The sequence below is a fragment of the Urocitellus parryii genome, chromosome 5, assembly GCF_045843805.1.
Source record: "Urocitellus parryii isolate mUroPar1 chromosome 5, mUroPar1.hap1, whole genome shotgun sequence".
NCBI classification, from domain to species: Eukaryota; Metazoa; Chordata; class Mammalia; order Rodentia; family Sciuridae; genus Urocitellus; species Urocitellus parryii.
Window position 1 is genome coordinate 132524428 of NC_135535.1, and position 24580 is coordinate 132549007.

Sequence of the window (24580 nt, forward strand, 5' to 3'; positions counted from 1 at the left end):
CAACAGGAGTGAAAGCCAGTGAGAATGGTAGTTCAGCAGTCCAGCTTAGAGATGATAGTGACGTTAACAAAGAAGACACAGGTTTTCCATTTTTGTGTGAATCCTCTGTCTGCTTGTTCATCGCTTAAAGTAGGATGCTTTTTCAGACCAAAACTTTGCATCAGGGTAAATTTTATAAGGGACTCTTTTTTAGTGGGTTTGATTAATATTTTTAAAGAAGGAAGCATTAAATGCCAAGGTAATCAGTCCAAAGCATTTATTAAAGGGACTTAAATTCAGAGGACTGCAGAATTTTCACAATGAGAAGGAAGGAATAGAGACGTTCTACTCGAGTATGACCATGTCAAGAAGGTCAGATTATGCAGTATATAGGAGGGTTTAAGCCATTAGGCATAGGGCTGGGGCTAGTTTCTATGTGTTTAGCAAATAGTTTGATCTTGCAGTGTTTCCAAGAACAATCTAGACAACTTTATCAGTACCCAAGAACTTTTTTTTTTACATATACAAGTTTAATGTAATTGCTATGAAAAACCCCAGAAAGATTTTTTTCAAATGTACTTGTTCTAACCAGTTATACATGACAGCAGAATGCTCTTTGATTCTTTGTATACAATTAGAGCAGAATTTTTCACTTCTATGGTTGTACTCAAAGTAGGATCAGACCATTCGTGCAATCATGCATGTACCTAGGGTAATGATGTCCATCTCATTCCACCATCATTCCTATACACATGTCCCCTCCCCCACCCCCCTTTGCCCCATCTGAAGTTCCTCCACTTTTGCCATTCCCCCCCACTATGGATTAGCTTCCACTTATCAGAGAAAATATTCAGCCTTTGGATTTTGGGGATTGTTTTATTTTGTTTCACATGATATTCTCCAGTTCCATATGTTTACCTGCAAATGCCATGATTTTATTCTCTTTTATTGCTGAATAATACTCCATTGTGTGTATCTACCACAGTTTTTATCCATTCATCTGTTTAAGGGCATATAGGTTGGTTCCAAAGTGAGGCTACTGTGAATTGTACTGCTATGAACATTTTTTTGATGTGGCTGCACTACTGTAGTATGCTAATTTTAAGTCCTTTATGTATGGACCAAGGAGTGGGATAGCTGGGTCAAATGATAGTTTCATTCCAAGTTTTCTAAGGAATCTCCATACTGCTTTTCACATTGGCTGCACCAATTTGTAGTCCCACCAGTAATGTATGAGTGTGCCTTTTCCTTCACATCCTTGTCAACACTTATTGTTGTTTGTATTCTTGATAACTGCTATTCCTGAGATGAAATCTTACAGTAGTTTTGATTTGCATTTCTCTAATTCCTAGAGATGTCAAACATTTTGTCATATGCTTGTTGATCAATTGTGTATCTTATTCTGAAATGTGTCTGTTCAGCTCCTTAGCCAATTTATTGATTTTTTTGTGTGTATGTATGTTAAGATTTTAAGTTCTTTCTATATCCCTGATATTAGTGCTCTGAGGTGTGTATGGCAAAAATTTGCTCCCACAATGTAGGCTCTCTCTTGACCTCATTGATTGTTTCTTTTGCTGAGAAGAGGCTTTTTAGTTTGAATCCATCCCATTTGTTGATTCTTTATTCTATTTCTTGTGCTTTAGGAGTCTTGTTAAGGAAATCTGGACCTAATTCATCATGATTCATCATGTTGATTTGGGCTTACTTTTTCTTCTATGAGGCGTAGGCTCTCTGGTTTAATTCCTAGGTCCTTGATCCTCTTTGAGTTGAGTTTTGTGCATGGTGAGAGATAAGGGTTTATTTTCATTTTGAGGCATAAAGATTTTCAGTTTTCCTAGCAACATTTGTTAAAGAGGATATCATTTCTCCAGTGTGTGTTTTTGGTACCATTGTCTATTATGAGATAACTGTATTTATGTGGGTTTGTCTCTGGGTTCTCTATTCTGTACCATTGGTCTACATGTCTATTTTGGTGCCAATACCATGCTATTTTGGATACTATAGCTTTGTGGAATAGTTTAAGGTTTGGTATTGTGATACTTCCTGCTTCACTCTTCTTGCTAAGGATTGCTTTAACTATTCTGGGTCTCTCATTTTTCCAAATAAATTTCATGGGTTTTTTTTCTATTTCTATAAGGAATGACAATGAGATTTTAATTGGAAGTGCATTGAATCTGTATAGCACTTTGGGTAATATCACCATTTGACAACATTAATTTTGCCCATCCAAGAGTATGGGAGATCTTTCCACCTTCTAAACTCTAATTTCTTTCTTTAGTGTTCTGTAGTTTTCATTGTAGAGGTCTTTCACCTCTTTTGTTAAATTGGTTCCCAACTATTTTATTTTTTGAGGCTAATGTGAATGGGGTAGTTTTTCTAAATTCTCTTTCAAATAGAAATTCATTTGCTTTATGAGTATTAATTTTATATCCTGCTACATTATTGAATTCATGTATTAATTCTGGAAGTTTTCTGGTGGAATTTTTTTGGATCCTCTATGAATAGAAACATGTCATTGGTAAATAGTGTTAGGTTTATTTCTTCTTTTTCCTCTTCATATCCCTTTAATTTCTTTTGTCTAATTGCTCTGGCTAGTGATTCAAGAACCATGTTAAATAGAAATGGATAAAGAGGGCATGTCTGTCTTATTCCAGGTTTAGAGGGAATGCTTCCAATTTTCTCCATATAGAATGATGTTGGCCTTGGGTTTAGCATAGATAGCTTTTACGATGCTGAGGTATGTTCCTACTACCTGTAGATTTTCTAGTGTTTTGAACATGAAAGTTTGCAGTATTTTGTCAAAATCTTTCATTGTATCAATTGATATAATTATATGATTTTTATCTTTAAGTCTATTGATGTGATGTATTGCATTATTGATTTCCGAATGTTTAACTAAACTTGCATCCCTGGAATAAACCCCACTTATCATAGTGCACAATTTCTTAAATATGATTTTGCATGTGATTTGCCAGAATTTTATTGAATTTTTGCATCTATGTTCATCATGGATATTGGTCTGAAATTTCTTTCCTTGATGTGTCTCTGATTTTGGTATCAGGAAGATAATAGCCTCATACAATAAGTTTGGAATCATAAAATAAATGACACTACATTACATGTCAAAATCCTAGAAAAAGAGAAACAAACAAACACAAAAAGAAGTAAAGACAGGAAATACTTAAAATCAGAGTTGAAACCAATGAAATTAAAATCCAAAAAAAAAAACAATTTTAAAAATTAACAAAATAAAAAGGTGTTTTTTAAAAAAATAAATAAAATTGACAAACCTTTAGCCACCCTAATGAAAAGAAGGAGAGAGAAAACTCAAATTACTAAAATTTGTGGTAAAAAAAGAAAATATCATGGCAGACACTATTGAAATACAGAAGACAATTAGAAACTATTTTGAACTTTTTCTTCTTTTAATTTTTAATTAAAATTAAATTTAATATAAAATTATAATTATTTCCTGTTATCTACTTCTTTTGGTGTTGGTTTGTTCCTCTTTTTCTAGGTTCTGAGATATAATGTCAGGTCATTTATTTGTTGACTTTTTCTTCATTTAATGAATGAGCTTATTACAGTGAACTACCTTCATAGTGTCCCAGAGATTTTAATATGTTGTATTGGAGTTCTCATCTACCTCTAAGAATTTTATTTCCTCCCTGATATCTTCTGTTATCCATGGGTCATTCAGTAGTGTATTATTTAGTCTCCAGGTCTGGAGTAGCTTCTATTTTTTACTTTATCATTGATATCTAAATTCTTTACATTATGGTCCGATAGAATGCTGGGTAGTATTTCTATTCTTTTGTATTTATTTATTTATTTATTTATTTTTTATTGGTCGTTCATAACATTACATAGTTCTTAATACATCATATTACACGGTTGATTCACGTGGATTATGAACTCCCGCTTTTACCCCGTATACAAATTGCTGTATCACATCAGTTACCCTTCCATTGATTGACATATTGCCTTTCTAGTGTCTGATGTATTCTGCTGTCTGTCCTATTGTCTACTATCCCCCCTCCCCTCCCCTCCCCTCCCCTCCCCTCCCCTCCCCTTTTCTCTCTCTACCCCTTCTACTGTAAATCATTTCTTCCATTTGTATTCTCTTGTCTTACCCCTCCTTTCCTCTTATATGACATTTTGTATAACCCTGAGGATCGCCTTCCATTTCCATGCAATTTCCCTTCTCACTCCCTTTCCCTCCCACCTCTCATCCCTGTTTAATGTAAATATTCTTCTCAAGCTCTTCGTCCCTACCCTGTCCTTGTTTACACCCCTTATATCAAAGGAGTCATTTGGTATTTGTTTTTTAAAGATTGACTAGCTTCACTTAGCATAATCTACTCTAATGCCATCCATTTCCCTCCAAATTCTATGATTTTGTCATTTTTTAATGCAGAGTAATTCTCCATAGTGTATAAATGCCACATTTTTTTTATCCATTCATCTATTGAAGGGCATCTAGGCTGGTTCCACAGTCTTGCTATCATGAATTGAGCTGCTATGAACATCGATGTAGCAGTGTCCCTGTAGCATGCTCTTGTTAGGGCTTTAGGGAATAGACCGAGAAGGGGAATAGCTGGGTCAAATGGTGGTTCCATTCCCAGCTTTCCGAGAAATCTCCATACTGCTTTCCAAATTGGCTGCACCAATTTGCAGTCCCACCAGCAATGAACAAGAGTGCCCTTTTCCCCGCATCCTCTCCAGCACTTATTGTTGTTTGACTTCCTAATGGCTGCCAGTCTTACTGGATTGAGATGGTATCTTAGGGTAGTTTTGATTTGCATTTCTCTGACTGCTAGCGATGGTGAGCATTTTTTCATGTACTTGTTGATTGATTGTATGTCCTCCTCTGAGAAGTGTCTGTTCAGGTCCTTGGCCCATTTATTGATTGGGTTATTTGTTATCTTATTGTCTAATTTTTTGAGTTCTTTGTATATTCTGGTTATTAGGGCTCTATCTGAAGTGTGTGGAGTAAAGATTTGTTCCCAGGATGTAGGCTCCCTGTTTATCTCTCTTATTGTTTCTTTTGCTGAGAAAAAACTTTTTAGTTTGAGTAAGTCCCATTTATTGATTCTATTTGTTAACTCTAGCGATATGGGTGTCCTATTGAGGAATTTGGAGCCCGATCCCACAGAGTGTAGATCATAACCAACTTTTTCTTCTATCAGATGCCGTATCTCTGATTTAATATCAAGCTCCTTGATCCATTTTGAGTTAACTTTTGTGCACGGCGAGAGATAGGGATTCAGATTCATTTTGGTGCAAATGGATTTCCAGTTTTCCCAGCACCATTTGTTGAAGATGCTATCCTTCCTCCATTGCATGCTTTTAGCCCCTTTATCAAATATAAGATAGTTGTAGTTTTGTGGATTGGTTACTGTGTCCTCTACTCTGTACCATTGGTCCACCCGCCTGTTTTGGTACCAGTACCATGCTGTTTTTGTTACTATTGCTCTGTAGTATAGTTTGAAGTCTGGTATCGCTATACTGCCTGATTCACACTTCCTGCTTAGCATTGTTTTTGCTATTCTGGGTCTTTTATTATTCCATATGAATTTCATGATTCTTTTATCTATTTCTACAAGATATGCTGTTGGGATTTTGATTGGCATTGCATTGAACTTATAGAGAACTTTTGGTAATATTGCCATTTTGATGATGTTAGTTCTGCCTATCCATGAGCAGGGTATGTTTTTCCATCTTCTAAGGTCTTCTTCTATGTCTTTCTTTAGGGTTCTGTAATTTTCATTGTATAAATCTTTCACCTCTTTTGTTAGGTTGATTCCCAAGTATTTTATTTTTTGGGGGGGATATTGTGAATGGAGTAGTTGTCCTCATTTCCGTTTCAGAGGATTTGTCCCTGATATACAGGAATGCCTTTGATTTATGCGTGTTGATCTTATATCCTGCCACTTTGCTGAATTCATTTATTAGCTCTAATAGCTTCTTTGTAGACCCTTTTGGGTCTGCTAGGTATAGAATCATATCATCTGCAAATAGTGATAATTTAAGTTCTTCTTTTCCTATTTTTATGCCTTTAATTTCTTTCGTCTGCCTAATTGCTCTGGCCAATGTTTCGAGGACTATGTTGAACAGAAGTGGTGAGGGCTGGAGATGTGGCTCAGCGGTAGCGCGCTCCCCTGGCATGCGTGCGGCCCGGGTTCGATCCTCAGCACCACATACCAACAAAGATGTTGTGTCCGCCTAGAACTAAAAAATAAATATTAAAAATTCTCTCTCTCTCTCTCTCTCTCTCTCTCTCTCTCTCTCCTCTCTCACTCTCTCTTAAAAAAAAAAAAAAAAAAAAAAAAAAAAAGAAGTGGTGAGAGAGGGCATCCTTGTCTTGTACCAGATCTTAGAGGGAATGCCTTCAACTTTTCTCCATTCAGAATGATGCTGGCCTGTGGCTTATCATAGATTGCTTTTACAATGTTGAGGTATGATCCAGTTATCCCTAATTTTTCTAGAGTTTTGAACATAAAGGGATGCTGTACTTTGTCGAATGCTTTTTCTGCATCTATTGAGATGATCATATGGTTCTTATTTTTAAGTCTATTGATGTGGTGAATAACATTTATTGATTTCCGTATATTAAACCAGCCTTGCATCCCAGGGATGAATCCTACTTGATCATGATGTATAATTTTTTTGATATGTATTTGAATCCGATTCGCCAGAATTTTATTGAGGATTTTTGCGTCAAGGTTCATTAGAGATATTGGTCTGTAGTTTTCCTTCTTTGAAGTGTCTTTGTCTGGTTTCGGAATCAGGGTGATGTTGGCCTCGTAGAATGAATTTGGAAGTTCTCCCTCTTTTTCTATTTCCTGAAATAGCTTGAAAAGTATTGGTGTTAGTTCCTCTTTAAAGGTTTTGTAAAACTCTGCTGTATACCCATCTGGTCCTGGGCTTTTCTTAGTTGGTAGTCTTTTGATGGTTTCTTCTATTTCCTCTATTGTTATTGGTCTGTTTAGGTTGTCTATATCCTCCTGGCTCAATCTGGGCAGATCATAGGACTCAAGGAATTTATCTATGCCTTCACTATCTTCTATTTTATTGGAGTATAAGGATTCAAAGTAATTTCTGATTATCTTCTGTATTTCTGAAGTGTCTGTTGTGATATTGCCTTTTTCATCCCGTATGCTAGTAATTTGGGTTCTCTCTCTTCTTCTCTTCATTAGCATGGCTAAGGGTCTGTCAATTTTATTTATTTTTTCAAAGAACCAGCTTTTAGTTTTGTCAATTTTTTCAATTGTTTCTTTTGTTTCAATTTCATTAATTTCAGCTCTGATTTTAATTATTTCTTGCCTTCTACTTCTTTTGCTGTTGTTTTGCTCTTCTTTTTCTAGGATTTTGAGATGAAGTATGAGATCATTTATTTGTTGGTTTTTTCTTTTTTTGAGGAATGAACTCCAAGCAATGAATTTTCCTCTTAGAACTGCTTTCAATGTGTCCCATAGATTCTGATATGTTGTGTCTGTGTTTTCATTTAACTCTAGGAATTTTTTAATTTCCTCCTTGTTGTCTTCTAAAACCCATTGATCACTCAGCAACCTATTGTTCATTCTCCAGGTGATGCTTGATTTTTCCTTTCTTCTTTTATCATTGATTTTCAGTTTCATTCCATTATGATCAGATAAGATGCATGGTATTATCTCTACCCCTTTGTATTGTCTAAGAGTTGCCCTGTGACATAGTATATGGTCTATTTTTGAGAAGGTTCCATGTGCTGCTGAGAAAAAAGTGTAGCTACTTGATGTTGGGTGGTATAGTCTATATATGTCAATTAAGTCTAGGTTGTTAATTGTGTTATTGAGTTCTATAGTTTCCTTATTTAACTTTTGTTTGGAAGATCTGTCCAGTGGTGAGAGAGGTGTGTTGAAGTCTCCCATGATTATTGTATGTTGGTCTATTAGACTCTTGAACTTGAGAAGATTTTGCTTGATGAACACAGCTGCACCATTATTTGGGGCATATATATTTATGATTGTTATGTCTTGTTGGTGTATGGTTCCCTTGAGCAGTATGAAGTGTCCTTCTATATCCCTTTTGATTAGCTTTGGCTTGAAATCTATTTTATTAGATATGAGTATGGACACTCCTGCTTGTTTCCGCGGTCCATATGAGTGATATGATTTTTCCCAACCTTTCACCTTCAGTCTATGTATATCTTCTCCTATCAAATGCATCTCCTGTAGACAGCATATTGTTGGGTCTTGTTTTTTGATCCATTCTATTAGCCTGTGTCTCTTAATTGGTGAGTTTAAGCCATTAACATTTAGGGTTATTATTGAGATATGGTTTGTTCTTCTATCCATATTTGTTTATTGATGTTACTAAACCTGATTTGTTATCCTCTTTGACTACTTTCCCCCCTTTACTGTCCTACCTCCCATTGTTGGTTTTCAATGTTATTTTCCATTTCCTCTTCCTGTAATGTTTTGCCAAGGATTTTTTGAAGAGATGGTTTTCTAGCTGCGAATTCTTTTAACTTTTGTTTATTGTGGAAGGTTTTAATTTCATCTTCTAACCTGAAGCTTAATTTCGCCGGATACACGATTCTTGGTTGGAGCCCATTGTCTTTCAGTGTTTGAAATATGTTATTCCAGGATCTTCTAGCTTTCAGAGTCTGTGTTGAGAGATCAGCTGTTATCCTGATTGGTTTACCCCTAAATGTAATCTGCTTTCTTTCTCTTGCAGCTTTTAAAATTCTCTCCTTATTCTGTATGTTGGACATCTTCATTATAATGTGTCTAGGTGTGGATCTCTTATGATTTTGCACATTCGGCGTCCTGTAGGCTTCTAGGATTTGGGATTCTGTCTCAATATTCAATTCTGGGAAGTTTTCTCGTATTATTTCACTGAATAGACTGTTTATTCCTTTGGAATGGAGCTCTGTGCCTTCCTGTATCCCAATGACTCTTAAATTTGGTCTTTTGATATTGCCCCATAATTCTTGGATGTTCTGCTCATGGTTTCTTAGCAGACTTGCTGAGCTGTCTATGTTCTTTTCCAGTTGAAATACTTTGTCTTCATTGTCTGATGTTCTCTCTTCTAAGTGATCTACTCTGCTGGTAGTATTCTCAATTGAGTTTTTAAGTTGGTTTATTGTTTCCTGCATTTCTAGAATTTCTATTTGTTTGTTTTTTATTACCTCTATCTCCCTGTGAAATTGATCTTTTACTTCCTGGATTTGTTTGTCAATGTGATCTTTCATTGTCTGATTTTGCTGTCTCATGTCTTCCTTGAGACTCCAGATCATCTGAAGCATATATATCCTGAACTCTTTATCTGATATTCCATCTGTTGCAGCTATTACCTCTTCTAAAGTTGAGTTGACCTGCATTGCTTGTGGTCCTTTCTTTCCTTGTCTTTTCATACTGCTCGCGTTTCTTTCTGCTTGGTGCAACTGTTGTGTTTTGAAATTTACCCCCTATTTATTTATGTTGCTCTTGTATATTTGAAAAGTCTCCCTTGCAGGTGTGGGCGGCGGCTGTGCCCCTACTCCAATTGGGGTGACGTGTCTACCACGCTGGCGGCTCTCTGGGCCTGTTCTGGGAGTGGAAGGCAGCTCTGCTCTGTCCCAATTCCAATTGGGGTGTCGTGACTACCATGCTGGCAGGTCGCTGGGCCTGTTCCGGGCATGGGCGGTGGGCTTGGCTGGCGGGATTCCGCCTAATGGCAGTCCCTAACCTCCCTGCTCGCTAATTAATGGCTTCTCTGAGGCGCCACGCCTTCTGTAGCTGCGGGGCAGGCCGCGCGAATCAGTTGGCCTGGATCTCCGGGGTCCTGCTGCTGGCTGTTTTGATGTTGCAAGCTGTTGGAGAGTGGTGGTGTATCCTTCAGCTTTCCCGGATGGTGGCCGCTGACTGCCTCGGTGGAGTGTCCGCTGTGGGGGATGGGACTGTACCGCTTCCTTCCCCTTCTGAGATCCCGTGCTCGGCCCAAGGGTCCGTGTGGGCTTGGCTGGCGGGATTCCACCTAATGGCAGTCCCTAACCTCCCTGCTTGCTAATTAATGGCTTCACTGAGGCGCCACGCCTTCTGTAGCCGCAGGGCAGGCCACGCGAATCAGTTGGCCTGGATCTCCGGGGCCCTGCTGCAGGCTGTTGGGATCCCTGGCACTCTATCACTTTGATTTTTTCTGCTTGCCCCTCCCCCAGCGCTGGCTAGCCAGGTTTCGTTTTGGCTGCTACTGGGAGGAGGGGTTGGAGGTCAGGTGTCTCTAGTTTCCCCCTAGTCTTTATGGAGGCTCAGCTTGATACTCCCTCTCCCGGCAAGCCTAGGAGAGATTTTATGTGAATTCCCGCTGTCTGGGGGGTGAGCTGAATGACACCTACCTGTTTTGATGTTGCACTCTGAAGGAGAGTGGCGGTCTTTTGTATTTATGAAGACCTGCTTTATGACATATCATGTGTTCTATTTTGGAGAAAAATACATATGCTGCTGAGAAAAAGGTGTATTTGCTAGTTGATGGATGTAGTATTCTATATATGTCTGTTAAGTCTACATTATTAATGATACATTGAGTTCTATAGTTACTTTGTTTAGTCTTTGATTAGAAAAGCTATTCAGTGGTGAGAGAGGTGTGTTAAAGTCACCCAGCATTGTTGTGTTATAGTCTATTTAATTTTGGAAGTTCAATTTTGGGGTTTGTTTGATATACATAGATGCCCCCAACAATGGGGCATAGATATTTATGATTTTTATGTTTTGTTGATTGCCTAAAGCAGTATGAAATGTCCTTTTTTATTCCTTTTCACTAACTTTGGTTTGAAGTTCACTTTGATAAGAGGATGAAAACCCCTGCTTGTTTATGCGATCCATGTCAGTGATACATTTTTAACATCCTTTCACTTTCTCTCTGTGGATGTCTTTTCCTGTGAGATGAGTCTTTTAAAGCTGCATATTGTTGGATCAATTTTGAAAATACAATCTGCCAGTCTGTGTATTTTAATTGATGAGTTTAGACCATTCACATTTAGGTTTATTATTGAAATATGTTTTTGTATTCCTGGTAATTTGGGTTCATTTTGGTTTTTAACTTGACTTGGTTTCTCCTTTGATTGGTCTTTCATTTAGTGTAGTTCCTCCCTTTGCAGATTTTCATTGTTGTTTTTCATTTCCTCCTCAGGGAATATTTTGCCAAGAATGTTCTGTAATGCAGGCTTTCTCATTGTAAATTCTTTTAACTTTTGTTTATCATGGAAGGTTTTTATTTCATCATCAACTCTGAAGCTTAATTTTATTGGATATGAGATTCTTGGTTGGCATCCATTTTCTTTCAGTTACTGATTATGTTGTTCCAGGATCTCTTGCCCTTGAGGGTCTGGATTGAAAAATCTGCTGAGATTCCAACTTGTCTCCCCCTGTATGTAATCTGATTCCTCTCTCTTGCAGCCTTTAAAATTCTATCCTTATTCTTTATGCTAAGCATTTTCATTATAATGTGCCTTGGTGTAAATCTGTGGTAATTTTGTACATTTGGTGTTCTGTAAGCCTCTTGTATTTGATTTTACAGTTCATTCTCCATGTTTGGGAAATTTCCTGATATTATTTCATTGAAGAGGTTATGCATTCCTTTGGTTTGAAATTCTGTGCCTTACTCTATTATGATAGATTTTAGATTTTTTTTATGTTCTCCCATAATTTTTGGATGTTCTGTTCATGGTTTCTGACCATCTTCACTGTGTGGTCAACTTTATTTTCCAGATTGTATATTTGTTTTCATTGTCTGAGTTTCTGTCTTCCAAGTGAACTAGTTTGTTGGTGGTACTTTCTATTTAGTTTTTATTTGGTTTATTGTTTTCTTCATTTCAAGGATTTCTGGTTTTTTTTTTAAGTCTTTTGTTTTTTCAAAATCTATTATCGATTTCTGAAGTTATCTTTTGCTACCTGCATTTTCTCTCTTATCTCTTTGTTTATGTGATCAATAGTTGCTTGTTTTTGCTCTCTTATCTCTTTGTTGGAGTGGTCAATTTTTGCCCCATATTTACTCACTTAAGTCATTCTTTAATTTGCAGATCATTTTAAATTATGTACATTCTGAACTCCTTCTGTGTCATTTCATCTACGGTGCCGTCCGTGGATTCTATTATTATAGTATGTTGGTTTCTTTGAGATATTTTCCTCCCTTGTTTGTTCATGATGTCTATGTGTCTTCTTCTCTTGCAGTGTGGATCTGAAGTATTGTAGATTCTACCTATAATATCATCGTGTCCCTATGTTACAAATACTTCACCTTTAAAGGGAAGATCAGTGTTTACAGCATCCAATGCAACTAATATGTAGCCCTAAATAAATTAGCTTCTATTAAGAAACTTACAGTTTTTTCACTATAAACAAAAATTATCTTCTATCATACAGCCAGTAGATTTGCATAAGTGTTAACAGTTTCTAGTGGTGGACAGACGGCAGATAGAATGTGATGTTTATGAGGTAGGCTGTGAGAATACAGAGGTATTGAACTATAGCACACGTGAAAGGGGAAACAAAAACATTGTTGGTTAGCAGGAGAAAGAAAAAAAAGAGAGAGAGAAGCAGAATCTTCCTACCATTGGGTTCGGATCTTGCTGCTCCATCCTCCCGGGCACGTTCCTTCTTTCAGCTCCCGACCAGCACAGAAAACGAGCTACATATTTCCTTGCCCCGAGCATACATGGAGGCAAGCAAAACTAAATTAAAATAAATTCTAGCCATGAGGGAAATCGTGCACATCCAGGCCGGTCGGTGTGGCAACCAGCTCTGTGCCAAGTTCTGGGAGGTGATCAGTGATGAACACAATATCGACCCCACCGGTATCTACGGTGGGGACAGGGACCTGCAGCTGGACCTCATCTCTGTGTATTACAATGAAGCCACAGGTGGCAAATATGTTCCTCGTGCTATCCTGGTGGATATAGAACCTGGGACTATGGACTCTGTTCTCTCAGGTCCTTTGGCCAGATCTTCAGACCAGACAACTTTGTTTTTGGTCAGTCTGGAGCAGGTAACAACTGGCCAAGGGTCACTATACAGAAGGGGCTGAGCTGGTTGACTCAGTCCTGAATGTGGTGTGGAAGGAGGCAGAGAGCTGTGACTGTCTGCAGGGCTTCCAGCTGACCCACTCACTGGGAGGGGGCACAGGCTCCAGAATTGGCATCCTGCTCATTAGCAAGATCCGGGAAGAGTATCCTGACTGCATTATGAACATCTTCAGTGTAGTACCCCACCCAAAGTATCTGATACGGTGGTTGAGCCCTATAATGCCACCCTCTCCATCCATCAGTTGGTAGAGTACATGATGCCCTTCATGACATCTGCTTCCATACCCTCAAGCTGACCACACCAACCTGGGAGACCTGAACCACCTCATCTCAGCCACCAGCAGCTACTTTGTGGCATCCCACCTCGTGGCCTCAAGATGGCAGTTACCTTCATTGGCAACAGCACAACCATCCAAGAGCTCTTCAAGCCATCTCAGATGTTCTGCCGAAAGGCCTTCCTCCACTGGTACACAGGTGAGGGTATGGACGAGATGGAGTTCACCGAGACTGAGAGTAACATGAACAACCTTGTCTTCGAGTACCAGGATGCCACCGCAGAAGAGGAAGAGGATTTCGTTGAGGAGGCCTAAGGCAGCTCCCCCATCACCTCGGGCTTCTCAGTTCCCCAGCCTTTGGCTGCCCCTTTCTTCAGAATTTGTGTTCAACGCCTTTTTTTTATCCTTTTTTTATTTCCTTTTGGGAGGCATGCAGAACAGTGCCTGACCCATATTAGGTGCTCAATAAATATTGTTTCTTGAATGCCTCCTCTTGCCACTCTGGCAAACTTAAATTTCTTCCATTCTGAATTACCCTGCATTTCTTTCTGGTACCTACTTTTCACATCTGTCCAGTTAACATCTTCTGTTTCCAAAATGATTCTCCAAAGAAGCGGGTTCTTGTCCAGATCCCATTTAGAACTAGCCGGGTGCTTTCAGTGGCCCCCATCCTAAGGCAAATTAGTACATAGTAGAAGGTAGCAGCAGGTAGAAATCACTTGTGATGGAGATGGGATTTTTCAGTTTAGAACATTTTTTTAAAGAAGGGGAATCTTATGCTTTTACAGTCATTTTTAGGCATTTCCATGCTCCATCTCAGTTCAGGAGAGGTGTTATCAGTATCATTTCCATTTGCAGCCTCCCTCTCAGCTGTCCCAAGTTGTGCTCTCCCTCTGGAGGAATCTGCCCCAGTCTGGGAGGTGTGAATCCTTCCTCTTTCTGCTTGCTTCTCTCACAGTGCATTTCAAAAAGGAGAAGGCCAGCCTTGGTCCCTAAGCTTCCAGAATTGCCTTCCCACCTTTTCACCACCCCCCCCCTCCAAAGAGTAACATGCCTGATATGTGGAAAGCTATGCACTACCACCTAAATGTGAGTCACTCTCCAGAGGAGGAGCAACAAAACCCTTTTTTAAAAAAAAAAATCTCATTTCTTTTGCTATTACTTTTTCCTTCCTACTGTTGATTTTGTCCTATCTTACACTTCAGATTTCTGATTTGTGTTGAACTTGCTGCTTTTTTTTCATATTGAAAAGACGACATTGTCCCAAGAGCCAAAAATAAATGGGAGTTGGAAAAAAAAAGAGAGAGAGAGAGAGAGAAGCGACCCCATGCAAGGTTCCCTGCTGCCTCTGCAACAGGATAGTGACTGTTATTACACCTCGTAGGGATACCTCTGGTGCAACCAGGCCCACAGGGACCCTGGTGACAGTCTTCCACGTCCTGGTTCTTATTCCTAGATGGAAGCAGCCATGTCCCTAGTTTGTGGCCGCAATAGCATTAAGCCTGTAGGTACTTTCCTGTTGGACTTCTAGGTTTCAGTTCATGGCTCAAGATGAATTCTGTCCCAACTAAAAGTGGTGGAGGTGATAGCTGAAGTAAACTCAAGATGGTGGTGGAGGTGTTCCAAAATGGAGGCAACTGCTTTCAGAGATGGGGATAGAAAGATGGGCTGTACAATGGTGTTGGGTGGCCTGTGGTGATGGCACAGTGTGGCATCCGGTGCTCCAACAGGCAGCTGCCTCCTGGCCCTGTCTGTTGTCCCACGATGGAGATTACCAGATGAAAAGGGCTATGGCGGTGGCTGCCATGTCCCAAGATGGAGCTGGTTTGGGTGCAGGCACACATTAATGGATAGGGAGCCGCAGCTTGGTGTTCCTCTCCAGGTTGGCGAAGGGGTTTCTGGCATTGGGTGAGGAAGTGCCCCGGTGTTCTGGTCTAGGTTGTGGGCAAGGCCAGTACCCAAGAACTTTTAAGGATCCATCTTGTGTTCAAGTTTACAGAGGAAAACATAGTGCCACCCAGTATACTGACCAATTAAGATACACTTTCTTGATGATGACAAAAAAGGATAGTGGGGCAAACTGAGGGGCCTTACATAGAGTACAGAAGTGTGCAGACATTTTTGTTGATATATTGTCTATTTCTCCTATAATTCTTGTACGTTTTTGCTGCATATGGATTAGTGATCTGCTGTTAGGTGCACAGAAGCTTATAATTATCATATCTTTAGAATGAAATGACATTTTTTATCACTTAAAAAATGATACTTTATCTCTGGTAATGTATATTTTGTGTTTAAAGACTGTTTTGTCCAAAATTAGAAGCGCTACCACAGCTTTCAAATGGTTGTTGTTGACATGACACAAACTTTTCTATACAGTTATTCTCAACCCATTTGAATTTTTGAATCAAAAGTGTGACAGAAGGCCAGGCACAGTGGCATAAGCCTGAAATCGCAGTGGCTTAGGAGACTGAGGCAGGAGGATTGGGAGTTCAAAGACAGCCTCAGCAATTTAGTGAGACCCTATGCAAGACCCTGTCTCTACTAAAATATTAAAAAATAGAAAAGCTGTGGCTGTGGCCCGGTGGTTGAGTGCCCATGGTTTCAATTTGCAGACTCAAAATAATAAATAAATAGATAGATAGATAGATGATGTTAAAATAAATAAATAAATAGATAGATAAAAGTAAGAGGGCATAGTTGTATTTTTTTAATCCAAACTCAAAACTTCCTTTTTGTTAGATTCTCTAATTCACTCACATGTAATGTTATTGATATAGTTGTATTGATATCTGCCATTTTATTGGCATTTGTCTCATGTTTTTTATTCCTCTATTATATTTTATTCCTTAAAACAAAGTACTGCTTTATTTTGCATTAGCTAAATATTTTCCCATATAATGCTGTGATTTCTTTAAATTATCTACTCTATCTTTAGTAAATGCTCTAAAACATACAAAGGAAAGTGGGGCACCTGAGAAGCCTAACGTAGGGTACTGAAGTCTATACATATTTTTGTTTAGTAATTACAAAATATACCTCAGTTTATAAAACTCTACTTCATACCTACATTAGTTTAGCTTCAACATACATAATGAAATATTCATTCCTATTTTGCTGCACTTACCCTTCATTTTTGTGCCATTATTATCTTTATACATATTACACTTGTATATATTAAAAACACAAAATAAGTTGTTATACTATTACTTATATACTATTATATCTTTTAAATGATTTGAGAGAAGAAAGTACATAAGCATAGTTTAGGACCTCATTCTTCTTATTATACATGATGTGGAGTTTCAATGGCCATGTATTCATTCATCTGTGAACATAGGAAAGTTGTGTCTCACTCCTTCTACTGTCTTTCCTTTAGGTTCTTTGTCCCATTATGTGTTTGAACTGCTCTCTAAAAGAGCTTGCTTTTAGCTAGGACTTCTTTTTAGCATTTCTTATCATGTTGATCTGCTGGCAAAAAAATTACTGTCTTTCTTTATATGGGAATATATCTATTTGCCTTCATTTTTTAATGACGTTTAGAATTTGTGATTGATAGAGCTCTGCTACTATTCTAGTAAGTGGTGAGAATTTTTTTACTTTCTGCTTTCAAGATTGTCTCCTTGCTTTTGGCTTTAATCACTGTCACTACAATGTGTCTATTTATTATCTCTTTATTTAGTCTTTTTGGATTTCATCACACTTCTTGGATATTATTTTTCAATAAATTTTAAGAGTGTTTCAGGAATTACTTATTCAAATATGTATTCTTTTCCCGTCATTCATCTGTTCCTAGTATTTCCCTTACACATGTTCATGTCTTTAATGTTGCCCCACATTTCTCTGAAGCCTTATTGATTTCTCTTTATTCATTTTCTCTCTATTCTTCAGATTTCAAAACCTTTGTTATCTTCAATGTTATTATTTTTTTCTTCTGCCAGTTTAATTCTACTGTGAAATCTTCCTGATGATTTTTTTTACTCATTTATTGTATTTTTTAACTTTAAAATTTTCACTGGATCCTTTGATAATTTCTGTATCTTTATTGATATTTTTCAATTGATGAAATAATTTATCATATCTTTATTTAATTCTTTCAACATAATTTCCTTTAATTGTTGGAACATATTTCTAAGGAATACTTTGATGTCTTTCTTTGTTAAATGTGACATCCAGCCCTTATGAACAGTTTCTATTGCCGGCTTTTTTTTCTTCATCTGTGGGTCAGACTTTCCTGTATCTTTTTTAGTCTTCTATTTTTCATTGGAAATTGGGAGATTCAGGTATTTATTTTAAAACTCTCATTACCGTTTCTCCATTCCTTTACTCTCAGAGCTTGTTATTTGATTGAGTGACAGCCTGAATTATTATATTAAAGTCTATTTCCTTCCCTTCTCTCCTCCCCAGCCCACTTGTCTGTCACAGGTTATAGCTTTGGGCTTGAAAATGTCAGGTAGAATGGCAGTGGCCTTTTCAAGGTTGTGTTTGTCTTTCCCTAAACACATGGAGCCAATAAACCCCATTACTTGGTGACTGATTTTCTGATGTCTCCAACAAGACCCTGACACAAAAATTATTCCAGGGACTAATCCAGTTAAACCCTGACTCCTTTTCAGTGCTAGTTTTTCCTTTCATTTTTCAAGATGTGTTCTGACCCCCAGAAGGCTCCTCTTAGCTGTCTCTTTTTCCACTGGCCGGACTATGGTTTAGCATATGTCTTTGATGAAGTTTTGGTCTCTTCTTAAATACTTCTCATCACAACTTCATCATTTTTCAAAGTATCCTTCTTTATGAATTTGCTCCAGTTCTACTGCAAATAACATTAATTGAAAGAGCTTCAGAGCTCTCTGTTTTACACCTGGCTTCTTCCCTTGGGCAAAAACTTGGAGGTATAGCTCTGGATATAGAAGCTTGAAAATTAGTAAATTTCTGAGTGACTCCTTGCTTAGGAAGGGTGACACCATCAAATGATACCTCTCATTTGGCAGAAGTGGGAGTTGAATGTTGTCACTAGTCTCCTTGACTAGCTTCCCTGGGATGGACTCCATACTGTGAAAGACCAAGAGGAGGGCCATTTTGCATCCTATATTCTCAATGACCATGTTCAAAGTAAAGTCTCCATCTTAGCAGTGGGAATACAATGAAAATAAAGCCTTCTCCCCAACACACCCTACTGCCTCTTGGTGCACTCAGAAAGAACTTACCCTTTGCAATAGGTAGTTGGAGGATGGGGGACAAATGATGACTCCCTCTCCTTCATAAAAAATATTACAGCCCTGCACCAGAAGCTGGCTAAAGAGGGAACCCTGTGTTCTTGGCTGCACCTAAGAAGTGGAAGTTCCATTATATAGGACTGGGTAAGAAGTAAGTGGTTCATAGATCAAATGATACAGAGTCTCTGCTTCTACTGAGTTTTAAAATAAGTTTTTGTTTAATAAATATGTCTTAATTTGCTACATGCACTTGGAATCATTTCCTGAGGATCTGAATTATTGTTTTAAATTTTTTTCTAAGGTTTTGGTGTACAAAGTTTTTCCATTCCTAGTAAAATATTGAATTTTAGTCTAAAAACTTGTTGGCTTCTTTTAAAAGCTGTAGTTGTGAGAATTTATAGATTGATTATTATGCTACCTCTCATGAGGAAATAGCATTGATTAATATAATCAAACAATCTATATAGGTTTTAGTTTATTAGCACTGTGTATTTGTTTAGTAATTACAATATGCTATGATCTTCTTAGTACACAGATTTTATTTCCATACACGTGGTTCTTAACATAATATCTCAAATATCATGGGTGTTTAATAAATGTATTCTAATTGATTGATAATTAATACTTTGTATAATATAAAACTGAAGAAACGTGGTTTAAATGCCACATTGATATACATGTAGGCCAAGAGAGTATTATAGGTAATATTTTATATTATATGGGATTATAAAGGTGCAATTGAGAGGAAGAATAATTTATCTTCTACTGATGTAGTATCACAGAAAATCTGTAGACCTTTTCCTGTACAAACCTACATTCAATTTAAAATCTAAGAACCAATGGTCATTCTTAAATATTCAGTAGTTTGTTAAAATTTTAATCATTTGAATGATTTACATATAGATTCTTTGTTATTCTTAAAATAAGCTCACACTATATGAGAGTTATGACAGTTTTATCTCTAGTTCTGTTGTGCAAGTTATTTGCCTTTTATTTTCTAAAATAAAGTTGATATTTATACATTGGCTTTTTAAGAAATCTGGATTCATTCACTCCTTATTTCTGTGTTTCTTTGTGGATCCTTTGGTTTTTCTACATTTTTAATCATGTCATCTGTGAATAATCTACTTCTGTTTCTTTCCAATTCTACTAATGTATCCAACTATTTTACTATTTTCTCTGATTTTATTCCTCTGGTTAGAAAAATGCTAAGTGTAATTGTCAACAATAAGTGTTTTTTTTTTTCTTCTTGAGGTTACAAGGAAAGCTTTAAACATTTAGCCTTTAAGTTTCAGGTATTTAATATGTTTATTTAGTTCCCTTTATCAAATTAAGGAGGGAAAAATTGTAAATGTTTTTCTTATAAATGGTGTTCAATTTTGTTCAACAACTTTCATGCCTATGATGAGATGATCCTTCTTTTTTTGAACTATACACTTCAAATTTTAAAATATAATACATTCATATTCTTTTTTTTTTATACATCGACAATTTTATTCTCACACTCTCACAGTAGATTTACAATGTATGAGTAAAAAATATTTTGTGGTGATGTTTTAGCCAGCTTTTTCACTATTGTGACTAAAAGACATGACTAGAACAATCCCAAGGGAGAAAATGTTTATTTGGTGGCTCACAGTTTCAGAGGTCTTAGTCCGTAGACAGTTGGCTCCATTTCTCAGAACTCAATGTGACATTGAACATCTTGGCAGAAGAGTGTGGCAGAAGGAAGCACCTCACATGATGATCAGGAAGCAGAGAGAGAGGTCTTCACTCACCAAATACAAATATATATCCCAGTCACACCCATTGCTTCACCTGCTCCAGCCACAACCCACTTGGCTTCAGTTAACACTCAATTAATTAGTCCTATCTGATAACTCATCACTGATTGGGTTAAGGCTTTCTTAACCCAATCATTTCTTCTCTGAAACTTCTTGCATTGTCTCAATTGTGAGCTTTTGGAGGACACCTCACATCCTAATCATAACAGGTAACCTTGTATTTTTGCTGACATTACTCATGTCAATTTCCAAAATTATAAATTTGAAATAACCAAAGATTGTTTACCAATTGCTTCATATTGAAATTAATCTATTTTAAAATTAATTATAGATTTTGGAATTACATTTTAAATTGAAACTAAAGAACAATAAAACCATGTGGACACTAAAAATTTATCAGATAAATTTCAAAATACTCTAAAATTTTACTCTGATGATACAAGTGGAATAATATCATGGGTTCGTGTGGTTGACAGTATTGTCTGAAGCTTAAAAGGGCTATTTCATTAAACAGAAACAAAAGTCTATATAATTTATATGAAATTAAATACATTTGCACTGGTTTTCTTCTTTTCTTCACATGTAAATGACCTTAAATGTTCTATGTAAAAAGTAACCATTTATCTGATTTACAAAACAAATATAAAGAATTTGGTAAGTTTTAAGTTTAATGAAATCAAATCATTGCAAAGAATTAAGTGTTTTGTTTGTTTATATAGTATTTATAAAACTAGAGAAAATCATGTCTTTTGAACCATAATTTTAATAAAAGAAAATTCTTTATTTCCACTAATTATTACAATATCAGTTTCTTCATTTTCTGAATCTCAATGTACCATGATTTTCATTAAATCTTTATTTCATTGAGTATTTATTTTAATGAGTAGAGTCAAAGAGATCATGAGCCAGTGATAAGAAAATATGAATATATTTGGATATTTTACAGTCCCCTACTGAAAATTCAACTATCTCATTTGCTAATAATCCTGAGTGCTTAAAGTTCTTTAATTTTCTTGTTTCACTCACTTTCTTACAAGATGTTCACAATGCGAACAAAAAAAAAAAAAAACAAAACATTTGAGAGAGCAGGCAGGAAAAAAAAGAAGCAAAAACCTTTAGCAAAACATTTATCTCCCTGCATAATCAAAGATTCACAATTGTTTGGAAATGGTCATGCTGTTGTGCATATAAATTGTTTCAAATTCACTATACCTGACAAATATTTATTGATTTGACATTACCTTATATAAACTGCAAATCATTTTTTTTAAGTATAAGTTTTTTCTTTCAGATAAGATTTGTGCCACTGTGGATAAAAAACAGAGACATGCTATTGCTGTGATTTGGGGGTTATTCAGATACATAATTTTTTAAATTTTTTAGAGTATATAAAGTAAGCTTTTATTTCTTTTTTTTTATTGGTCGTTCATAACATTACATAGTTCTTAATACATCATATTACACGGTTTGATTCAAGTGGATTATGAACTCCCGCTTTTACCCCGTATACAAATTGCTGTATCACATCAGTTACCCTTCCATTGATTGACATATTGCCTTTCTAGTGTCTGATGTATTCTGCAGTCTGTCCTATTGTCTACTATCCCCCCTCCCCTCCCCTTCCCTCCCCTCCCCTTTTCTCTCTCTACCCCTTCTACAGTAAATCATGTCTTCCATTTGTATTCTCTTGACTTACCCCTCCTTACCTCTTATATGACATTTTGTATAACCCTGAGGATCGCCTTCCATTTCCATGCAATTTCCCTTCTCACTCCCTTTCCCTCCCACCTCTCATCCCTGTTTACTGTAAATATTCTTCTCAAGCTCTTCGTCCCTACCCTGTCCTTGTTTACACCCCTTATATCAAAGGAGTCATTTGGTATTTGTTTTTTAAAGATTGACTAGCTTCACTTAGCATAATCTGCTCTAATGCCATCCATTTCCCTCCAAATTCTATAATTTTGTCATTTTTTAATGCAGAGTAATACTCCATAGTGTATAAATGCCACATTTTTTTTATCCATTCATCTATTGAAGGGCATCTAGGCTGGTTCCACAGTCTTGCTATCGTGAATTGAGCTGCTATGAACATCGATGTAGCAGTGTCCCTGTAGCATGCTCTTGTTAGGGCTTTAGGGAATAGACCGAGAAGGGGAATAGCTGGGTCAAATGGTGGTTCCATTCCCAGCTTTCCGAGAAATCTCCATACTGCTTTCCAAATTGGCTGCACCAATTTGCAGTCCCACCAGCAATGAACAAGAGTGCCCTTTTCCCCGCATCCTCTCCAGCACTTATTGTTGTTTGACTTCCTAATGGCTGCCAGTCTTACTGGATTGAGATGGTATCTTAGGGTAGTTTTGATTTGCATTTCTCTGACTGCTAGCAATGGTGAGCATTTTTTCATGTACTTGTTGATTGATTGTATGTCCTCCTCTGAGAAGTGTCTGTTCAGGTCCTTGGCCCATTTATTGATTGGGTTATTTGTTATCTTATTGTCTAATTTTTTGAGTTCTTTGTATATTCTGGTTATTAGGGCTCTATCTGAAGTGTGTGGAGTAAAGATTTGTTCCCAGGATGTAGGCTCCCTATTTATCTCTCTTATTGTTTCTTTTGCTGAGAAAAAACTTTTTAGTTTGAGTAAGTCCCATTTGTTGATTCTATTTGTTAACTCTAGCGGTATTCTGGAAGTAGACACGGTATGCTATTTTTTGGCTTTTTAATTTCATGTATATATTATTATAGTGAAATTATCCTACAATCTTCATTTCATGTTCTATCTTCGGTTGAGATTTTATTTCACAATTATTCTGGCATTGGGAGATGAGATGGAGAATATTTCCATTATTCTTTCTGAGTAAGAGTTATAATGTTTAAATTATCTCTTTCCTATGTAGTGAATCCCAGAATTTATGTGTGTGTGTGTGTGTGTGTGTGTGTGCCTGTGTGTACTGTGTGTGTACCTTAAAGATTTTTAGCCTTCTATTTCTCCTGGCATACTTCATGAGGAGGGAGTGAGTAACCATCAGAAGTGTGGGCTGGCTATCAATAAAGGATAGAAAAGTAATATTAAGAAATAAAGACAAAAAACGAGATATATATATTCAAAAGCGGGGGCATTTATGGATTGGATAGACCTGACGGATCTGATCCTAACAAAGAGAAAAACCCACGAATCCTTTATTTATACTGGAATACATCAAAGGGTTTCAGTGTGGTGGGCATCTTCAGGAAAACAGGATAAGAATGGGGAAAACAAGGTGTTTAGGGTTAACCCATCTCGGGGTGGCTGCATTTGAACCTAGGGCTGTGAGCTAAGGCAGGGCGAAAGTATTATATGGGCTTTCTCCAACCTGGGAATTTCACCTAGGAGTTCCCAGAAAAGCAGCCCCCTTGCCTTATGGTGTCTCAAACAAAATCAATAGTTTATACACAGCTTCCAACAATCTGTGTCATTTATATAATGTGAAAGGAGTTTATAGAGTTTATCTAAGTCAATTTGGTAAGTAATATTTTGTAGGCATTTATCCTTGTCAACTAAATTTTCAAATGTATTGATGTAAAGTTGCTAAAAAATATTAGGACCATTTTAACATCTACAGTGTCTGTAGTAATATCCCTTTTTCATTAATGTTAATTATTAATTGTGACATTTTACTTTTTTCTTAATCAATTTTAACAGAAATTTCTCAGTTTATTAACTTTTATCATCTACTTGTGGTACCACTGAACTAATATATTATAATGCTGTGTTTTATTTCATTAATGTCTGATCTGACATTCATTTTTTATCTGCATTTTGAGAATTTATATATTTTCTCTTTTGTGGGTGATGTTTTCTAGCTCCTCAATCTAAATGTTTAACTATTAATTCTTAATCCTCCTTCAAATTTAATACAGACATCTGAAGTTGTAAATGTCCCTGTAAATACTGATTGAATAGCTTTTCATAGTAATACGGTGATTATTATTCAATTTGAAACCCTTCCCAATTATGACCTTCATTTAGAAATTTCGTGCATCACCTATTTTAAAGTGAATTTCTTAATTTCTAAATATATGAATTTTACCAGCTAAAGCTTCTTATTTATTTAAGGATCAGTTGCATGAAGAAGAAAAGCTCTTATAATATACATAGTGTAATCTGTGATCAGTTGGCCATATCACTTTTCCTTGTTGCTGCAATCTCATGAGAGTATGGCACAATGACAAAAATACCTTTGCTGGCCTGCTGTAAAACAGTATGGACAAAAACAAACCCTAGTCACCTTAAGCCACTCATATCTGGGG

The 24580-nt window shown here is 36.8% G+C and overlaps 2 pseudogenes; both read left to right on the forward strand.

Annotated features, from left to right (window-relative positions):
• The window catches only part of LOC144255052 (zeta-sarcoglycan-like), a 135086-nt pseudogene that overhangs the window by 49217 nt on the left and 61289 nt on the right, over window positions 1-24580 (forward strand).
• Window positions 12694-13611, forward strand: LOC144254836 (tubulin beta chain pseudogene; annotated as a pseudogene).